Below are 8,909 nucleotides of genomic sequence, written 5' to 3' on the forward strand. Positions count from 1 at the left end.
TGTTGTGATTGGTTGCTATGGGTAACCAGCACAGTTATGATCTATATTAGGCCTCGTTCCTACATGTGATACCTGTTGCAGTATGTAAGGGGCAACCACTACAGTAGATGCATCTATAGGGGCAGTTACTGGACTATGTTCCCTCATGTGTTTTCCTTATGACCCTGTGAGATGTGATGTGCACAGACCTTGTATTCACCTGCCCTAGAAACCCCCAAGAAAAATGAATTAAACCAAAGAAGACCCAATAAATAGACAAAACACACATAATTGGGAATTAAATGACCAAATATTTATTTATAATCCCATCCCATGGCAGACCCTGGACTCACGAAGAGTCACCCTTCAGCACTCAGGAGAGGAAAAACCCCCTGTGGAGGAAACCTCTAGGGAACCCATGGCTGAAGGATCGCCCTTCCTCTGGGCTTAGAGAGTTACTGCCAATAAATATCTGTCACCCAGGTAGTCGGGTGTCCGGCGATCCAGGGGTCCAGGCTCCATACGTCCAGTGGTCCAGGCTCCATACGTCCAGGGGTCCAGGCTCCATACGTCCAGGGGTCCAGGCTCCATACATCCAGGGGTCCAGGCTCCATACGTCCAGGGGTCCAGGCTCCATACGTCCAGGGGTCCAGGCTCCATACGTCCAGGGGTCCACACTTCCAGGGGTCCAGATTCCATTCATCCAGGGGTACGTAAATCCATGGTTCTTCACGCCTCGACATCTCACCACCCACTACTTGAGGCAGATGGGCGTGGCAGCATGATGTGGCTCCTGATTGTGGGGCTGGATGATCTTGCTTCTGATTGGTCAATTTCAGTGTCTATCTGTCAGAAGTGGGAATTATGACATCAGCGCATCTATGACACAAAGTTCTGAAGAATTAACCCTTTAATGTCTGACTAGAGGGGGAATTAAGTTGTCCTTGTCTCTTGTACTGTAGTATAATATATACATATTTATAAGTGAGGGCCTCACAGATCTTTTAATGTTATTTATTGGAGAACACAATAATTCAAGTTTTAGGGGAAAAATATGAAATGTGTGAATAAAGATTATTATATTATATAAGGCTGCAGATTTATCTGGGACCACATAGAAATTCTTTCTTGTAATTGTGGGGTTTATTTTTGGGGGATTCTTTCATAAGGAGTGAGGTTAGTCCTATGGGATCTTAGGGCTCATTCACAGACATGATGTGGGGACGTGTCAGTGGTTATTACACATCCCAATGTATTTCTATGGATTCTACTGAGCCGACTGCCAAGAGGCACAAAACGTAGACGTCTTTAATATTTTTTTCTCTTAAGCTGCAAAAAGAGGCAGCAGGGAGGGCACAATATAAAAGGAGCCAAAATTGAAAGGAAGATGAGGGGGGACAATGGTAAGGGGAGATGAAGGGACACAATATGAGGGGCCACAATATGAAGGGGAGATGAGGGGCCACAATATGAGGGAGAGATGAGAGGCCACAATATGAAGGGGAGATGAGGGGCCACAATATGAGGGAGAGATGAGAGGCCACAATATGAAGGGGAGATGAGGGGCCACAATATAAGGGAGAGATGAGGGTCCACAATAAGTGAAAGAGATAAGAGGCCACAATATGAGGGGAGATCAGAGGGGGGGGGGGTTGGGAGGCGACACAATATGAGGGGGAGATGATCGTGTCCCAATATTAGGAGGGGATGAGGAGCCCCAATCTGAAGGGCAGATTAGAGGTCACAATATTAGGGGGAGATGAGAGGGGCCACTAAGAAGTGGAACATGACATTAAGAGGAGCATCACAGACTGGATAGCAGAGAGGAAGAACCTGATAACCCATCTGGACAATATGGGGAATCTGTGGGGTCTTCATATTCCCGCTGAGATCCACATTGGTCACTGAATGCCAGGTTGAGTTCCCAAGTAATTGCACTTATTTAACCCTTTAAGGACCAGGTCATGTTTGTTTTTTCCGTTTCCATCTTTCATTCCCCGGAGGAAATTTATCATGAAGTTTCTGAGGTAAAACTTTTCCAGTTGCCCATGTAAATCAATCAGAGCTGAGCTTTAATTTTATAAACAGCTGTGGGAAAATGAGAGCTGTGCCCTAATTGGTTGCCAACAACTTTTTCATTTTTCGTGTACAAAGCTGAATGAGGACTTGTTTTTTGCCTAACAAATTGTACTTCTTAGTGGCAGTATATAATATTCCATTCAATGTACTGGGAATCTGGAGAAATATTCCAAATGCAATGAAACTGTAGAAAAAATGCAGTTGAGCCATTTTCTTGTATTAGGCCTTTCACTGTGCACCACAAATGACACCAGTCATGCATTCTTTGGATGGGTACAATCACCGGAATCCCAACCGAATATAGGTTTTATTATGTTTTAATTTTAAAAAAATGTAAACCTTTTGTCCAAAAATGTTTTTCATTACGCCCTACCATTACCGCCAATAACTTTTTCATACTTCAGTGCACGGAGCTGTGTAATGTGTCATTTTCTGCAAGATGAGCTGCCATTTTCATTGCTACTATTTTGGGGACTGTCCAGCCTTTTGATCACTTGTTATTACCGTATATATACTCGAGTATAAGCCGACCCGAGTATAAGCCGAGACCCCTAATTTTACCACCAAAAACTGGGAAAAACTATTGACTCGAGTATAAGTCGAGGGTGGGAAATGCATTGGTCACAGACCCCCCCAGTATATAGCCAATCAGCCCCCTATAGTATACAGCCAGCCCAGCCTGCCCCCAGTAGTATACAGCTTGCCCCCAGTAGTAAACAGCCTGTCCCCAGTAGTATACAGCCTGTCCCCAATAGTATACAGCCTGCCCCCAGTAGTATACAGCCTGCCCCCAGTAGTATACAGCCTGTCCCCAATAGTATACAGCCTGCCCCCAGTAGAATACAGCCTGCCCCCCCCTGGGGGAAAGACATGGCGGCGCCCAGCAGAAGAAAGAAGACGGGCGCGGAAGCCTGAAGACAAGCGGCGTGGACGCCTGAAGACAAGTATTTTTTTTTTACTCTTGACTCGCGTATACTGACTCGTGTATAAGCCGAGGGGACGTTTTTCAGCACATTTTTGGCTTAAACTTTGCAAAATGGCAAAAGAAGTGGCATTTCAGACATGTGGGCGCTATTTTCTGTTACGGGGTTCACCAGTGAGTAAAACTGTTTTTATATTTTGAGCGATCTAGCATTTTGTCACACAGTGGTATCATACAAGTGTATCATTTTCTTTATTTTTATGTCAGATCTAGGGAAAGGGGGGTGCTTTCAATATTTTGGTTTTTTCACATTTTTCTTTACTGTTTTTTAGGGTACTTTATCCCTAGTGGGTCTTATCACTCCTACCATGTAATGCAGTACTATTTTATTGCAGTATATGGAGAATGTGCTAAAGAATTTTGACAAATCTCAAATCCTGGTTTCTTATAAAGACTCCAGGTTATCATGGGAATGGATCGTCACTCCAGCAGCAGTTAAACGATGAAAACCCACAGTTGGTGACAGCAGCAATTGCTGATGCCAGAGGTAGGTTTTTGCTGTGTGGTGCACACACTGGGGCAGATTTACTTACCGGTCCAGTCGAAATCCCGAGGTGCATTCTCCGACGAGGATGAAGGCCGTCACCATTCTTCAAGATCGGAGTTCACCTTCTTATTCCTGGTGTATGTGAGTGCATTGTCTTGCGACACAATTTGAATTGTAAATGCTGCGCATTGTCCGAATCAGTTGGGTTGTCCATTGGCCACGCCCCCTGATTTGTGTCGTATGCAAGTCGGCTCGATTGCGCCAAAATCCGATTGCGTGCTGTTACGTCTTTGCCTGTATCGTCTTCTGTCCGCGGTATGCGGCTTAGAAGGCGTTGAGGTTGTTCAGTGTTCCTGTGTGTGAACTGAGACTGAGATTGCTGCAGGGTTGATTGTTGCACCACACCCGCTTCCCTGCAGTCTAGCAACAGTTAACCTGCTGTGAATGACAGATCCCTCCTCCAGTCACCTTGAGGGGAGGTTCCCCAGTCACCTATATTACTTCCCAGCACAGGTTTCCCAGCGCTGGTAATACTCGTATTTTCAGCTCCCCAGTCCTTTCAGCGTTTTGTTCTTATATTGACTTCTCTGGCATTCTGACTTTGGCTTTCGTTACTGACCTCGGCTCTCGCTTTCTGATTCTGCTTATATATTGCTCTCTCCGTTGTGACCCGGTTTACCTGACTTCGCTACCTTTGTGTATTGTTTGTTTGTCGTGTTCTTTGTCTGCACTGTGGCCTAGGAAGGGATCGTCTTCGTGGTTGTCCCGTATCAATAGGATACCGGAGGCAAGTAGGCAGGTGACAGCATTGGGGGGCTCAGACTTAGGGCTCACTGTCTGGTTTGTTGTCCCTGTATCCCCGAGCCATCATTACACGTGCTCCAAAAACCCCACTTAAATCCGGCGCAAATCGGAAATAGCTGGGAAACTCGATGAAAATGCGCCAAGCGGACCCTTAGTAAATGTGCCCCGGTATGTATGATGAGGGCTCAGCCCGTAACTTTTCATCTAATTACTGCCCCTATTGGGGTGTACTGGGGTTTCCCCCTTTAAAAGGGTCATCGCATTTTGTTCTTAATTAATTAATTGAATTAATAATAAGAATAGTTGCATATCCGTTAAAATAAACCTAATAAATAGAACTATCACCTACTCCAGCACGCAATCATCTGACGCCTGTGTAACGGTAGCTGACTCAGATTGTAGAGCATCCATGAGTCAGCAGTGACATGCTGACCTACTGTTATGTAAAAGATTACTTCATGTCCCACTAAACTTTTTGACTTCTACTGCTACATGTTTGTTGTATTTGAGCACTACAATTAACTTATGCAATGGGAAAAGTAGCTTCCCCTGTACCTAAAAGTTTAATCATAGAAGTGTTATATACTTTTTGGGAGTCCCAGCTGTAGTTTTCACTTCTAGCCACTGCACAGAAAAGTGGATAGTCCATGTATGATCATTTTTTTAAGATTCTAAAGATGACACCTTAAAATACGGGCTGCCATCTTTGTACACCCATCACATCCTGCCAGTCCCAGGGTCTAATATGATGTCTGTCAGCATTAGTTTTTGTCTTTGAGACATGGATCCACCAAGGGCTACTGAGTAACCCCATTGGCTATAATGGGGTTTCATTTTGCTGGATGACATAGAGCTGTTTTCTTCGCTATTGTGCCTGTGATTTTAGGTTAAGAATCATTTCACCATATTCAAGAAATATAGGCACAAGACACAATAACATATTTGATGCATATTTGAGTCACTGCTTCCCCATAGGACTACTCACCTGTTCCAAAACCTGCCGGGTAATAGTCCCACTGGTAGACAGGGACTCCTGTGGCATGTAGACCATGTACGGATTGAACATGATCATGTGTAAGAAAGTGGGACTAAATAAATATGTACAAAAATGGAAAAAAATAACTTTATGACATTATAAAATTCTAAAAATCAGGAATTTAAAAAAACATGAAAAATTCACCCCGTCAGCCGGTTGCATCATTCACATAGAATTATGATATAAATTGTCAAATACTGTCAACATGAGAAAAAGAAATGTATCCTGCATGACACCTTCCCATCACTAGGGGGCACTTTGGCCTTTTCGGTGACTTAGATGTACCATGCATTTTCCGGGACATTCAGTTTAGGTCCTTGTGCAGATGACAATATTCACTCTTAAACCTTTGTACGTCATACTATAAATCTGTGTGCCTAGAAATGTAGGAAGGTTTTTGCTTGCAGATTCTATGTGAGCAAGTAAGATAAAATATTAGATGCTGCTTCCAATGCAATATACCTATCTATGTTGTGTGCTGTAGGGTCCAGGTAAACTTAATTGCAGTGTGCACAAGTCTTAAATGAGTTGGCCACATATAGCAAACTTTAAAAGGGTAAGTATACGATCATATAAGGGACACCCAAAAATCGCCACAGGTCACAAATCAATGGCAGCAGGACTCAGGACTTCCTGTCTGCACGCTCCCTCCATCTTAACCATTCCCATATCAATTGTTGAAGGACAAGCCTTGTAGGACAGAAAACTGCTGTACATTCTGTAACTATATTCTGATATAGTTACACTTCTATCAAAAGGAAATCTACCATCAAAATCCATCATAATAAACCAGGGACACTCATAGATCCAGGCACTGTGACTGTGGTAATCTTCTTATTTGTTATCCATGGCCTCCTTCCTTCTCAAATCAACTTTCAAAAATTGTTAAGAAGCCAGGAGGGCTCTGGGGTGTTACCAGAGCCCCTCTGTGCTGCAGCTTCACAGGCTGTTACACTGGGCAGGAGCACTTCTCCCTCCCATTGTGTGCTGAAACTTCCTCTGCTGCAGTGATATTATATGAGGCTGATCGAGGAGAGAGGGAGGGTAACTCCCGCCAGAGCCCTTCTGGCTTATGAGTAATTTTAAAAGTTGAATTTAGATGGAATGAGAGCATGGATAACAAATAAGTAGCTTACCACAGTCACAGTGCCTGGATCTATGAGTGTCCCTGGTTTATCATGGTGGATTTTGATGGTAGATTTCCTTTTGATAGACGTGTAACTATATCATAACAATCTTTTGTTCTTTGATTAGGTAGCTATAAAAAAATAAAGACACCCCATTAACAATGTATCTTTGACAGATTGTGGCCACAATTTAATAAGGCCTGTACACCAGAATTATGGCATAAACTGAATCATCTTTTCGGTGCAAATCAGTTTAGACGAAATGTATCATAGATTTACATCTACCCTGATGGTTGAGCCATGCTTATGCTTTTTAATAGTGTCTAAACAAGAGGACACAGGTTTATTGGTATACAAGCCATGAAAAAGTATTTTTATCTCCATATGCCCTCCCACACAATTGGGCAGGGTGGTAGCAGGGTCATCCCAGTCGGGGGCATTTGCTACAGTAATTGATTTGTCCTCTACAGTCCATTTAACAGTTTCCTCATTGGCAAGGGTTATCAATATTAATCTCTCTGGTTCTTCCGCTACCTGTGAATTAGCTGTGCCGTACTCTTTATACCATATCTTACTCAAACTCCAGCTCATATGTTTCATATGTTAACTACATTAAATCAGCAATAAAGGAGGCCTATATGCAGATACTGATATAGGAAAGTATTACTTTACAATTTGTTGTATACAGAAAGGCTTTACGTGGCATTTCTGGTTGTTCTCTTTCAATTCCTGATCAAGCACCTGCACTCTCAGTAACAAAGCAAGGCATGCGCACATGTCAGACTGACATCATATTGTCCCTGCAGCAATGTCTGGCATGTGTTCTTCTTTGGTTCTCAGTTGTTCTATAGTTTTGATTCGCTCCCAAAGCTTTTCTAAGAGATAAGGTCCTTGTTATAGGTCAGCTTTTATAGCCCTCCCCAGTAATGGAAAAACAAGAGCTAGATAAGGCGCCAGCTCTTTGTCCCTTGCCAGTTTTTATACAGTGTAATCCCTAGAGATCAGAGTCGCCTAGATTGTCTATTACCAGGATGGAAATACACCATCAAGTGAGATTTAGGGATTGGTGGAGAAAGAGTTTGACAGGTGAAGTACAACAGCTGAATGGGTGACGTAAACTGATTGTCTTTCTAGTTAGAGCAAGTCCCATCCCACATGATGGTACCCCATCCTAAATATATAACATGCACACTCAGCATCCTTCTATAAACACAGGAACATAGATGGTTTGAAAAGAAATGGGGATGGCCTTCACCTCTGTGCTGCAGTTTTTTAGCTAGCCATGCCGAAATTGTCCCTAGACATTCACATTGATACTGTTAGATGTGCCACATTTGTTGATTTGGCCACCCTGCTCTTCTTCTGTGGTTAGGTACCTAGTTAACCAGGTTTACTAAATTATCTATCTGCTTAATTAAGCATCAATAAATAACTAGGCAAATTTGCTGAAATAACCCTTGAAAATATTGTACTCATGAGTTGCAGATATTGCTACTTCAATCACTAACCATCACCATGAATTTATTACCCACACGATTTTATGTAGGGCTATGGCTACACATGCTTCCGTTACCTTCATTTTTATTGTCCAGCAGCTATTTCCATGGCAAAACGGCTACTTAGACATGTGGGTTGGTCTTCATGCAAGTGGACCCTGATGGGACTGACCACCCTACTAGTCTCAGCAACTCAGGTGTCTTTCTACAGGACCATACTCACCAAGTACTGAAGTAAAGCTTCCATCCCTTAGAATCCCTTAGTTATTATATCTCTGTGCCCCACTTGTGAAACAAAAGATACCTATATACTATAGGATACTCTGTAAAGGTTAAAATACAGGTAATGACAAAATGTCTGCAAAAGATGTAACTTTTGCAGAGAATGCACGGTCGTCATTGGCTAAATGTTTCCACAGAACAAGGTTATATAAGTTAGGCACAGTCTATGATTCTGGGTGAGTCTTTTTAGTCTTTCCGCTCATCCTCTGTCAGGTTGGATTAGAGTAGTCTTTCATTGAGCTCCCTTGCCAGGAGACAGGGCTACAAACTCAGCTATTTCTAGAGAGTGTGCTAGGAAGCCTTTCTCTCCACCTGTCAGGAGACAGGTTGAAGATCCTAATTGATATCTAGAAGATCGCCCCTGGCATTTTGCACCAAATTCAGTTGCTCATGCAGCAGAGCTCATCCTGCTTCTCTACAAAAAAGTATGGATTCTAGCCACGCAGAGATCACTGGTCCTGGGCTGAAGATATTGCTACCACCACAGTCAGCCATTGACTGATCCTCTCACGTATTTGTTATCAGCCTGTTACCCAGTTGCTGCTGTTGGAGTTCTGCACAATAAACTGTGAGTCGTGTTGTTACAAACTCTTTTCTTTTGCTTCACCCTGCTGGCCAATGATAGTGGTGGATGAGG

General features: G+C 43.1%; 1 long non-coding RNA gene across 1 annotated transcript; it reads right to left on the reverse strand.

The window, feature by feature from the left end:
- Positions 1-270: 270 nt before the first annotated feature.
- Positions 271-4,392, reverse strand: LOC140066135 (uncharacterized). The gene is made up of 2 exons (XR_011848125.1): positions 3,574-4,392; positions 271-825 (listed from the first exon to the last, which is right to left on the reverse strand). It is a non-coding gene; the product is annotated as an uncharacterized lncRNA (long non-coding RNA).
- Between the last annotated feature and the right edge of the window lie 4,517 nt (positions 4,393-8,909).

Source organism: Engystomops pustulosus, chromosome 6 (assembly GCF_040894005.1).
Source record: "Engystomops pustulosus chromosome 6, aEngPut4.maternal, whole genome shotgun sequence".
Lineage (NCBI taxonomy): Eukaryota > Metazoa > Chordata > Amphibia > Anura > Leptodactylidae > Engystomops > Engystomops pustulosus.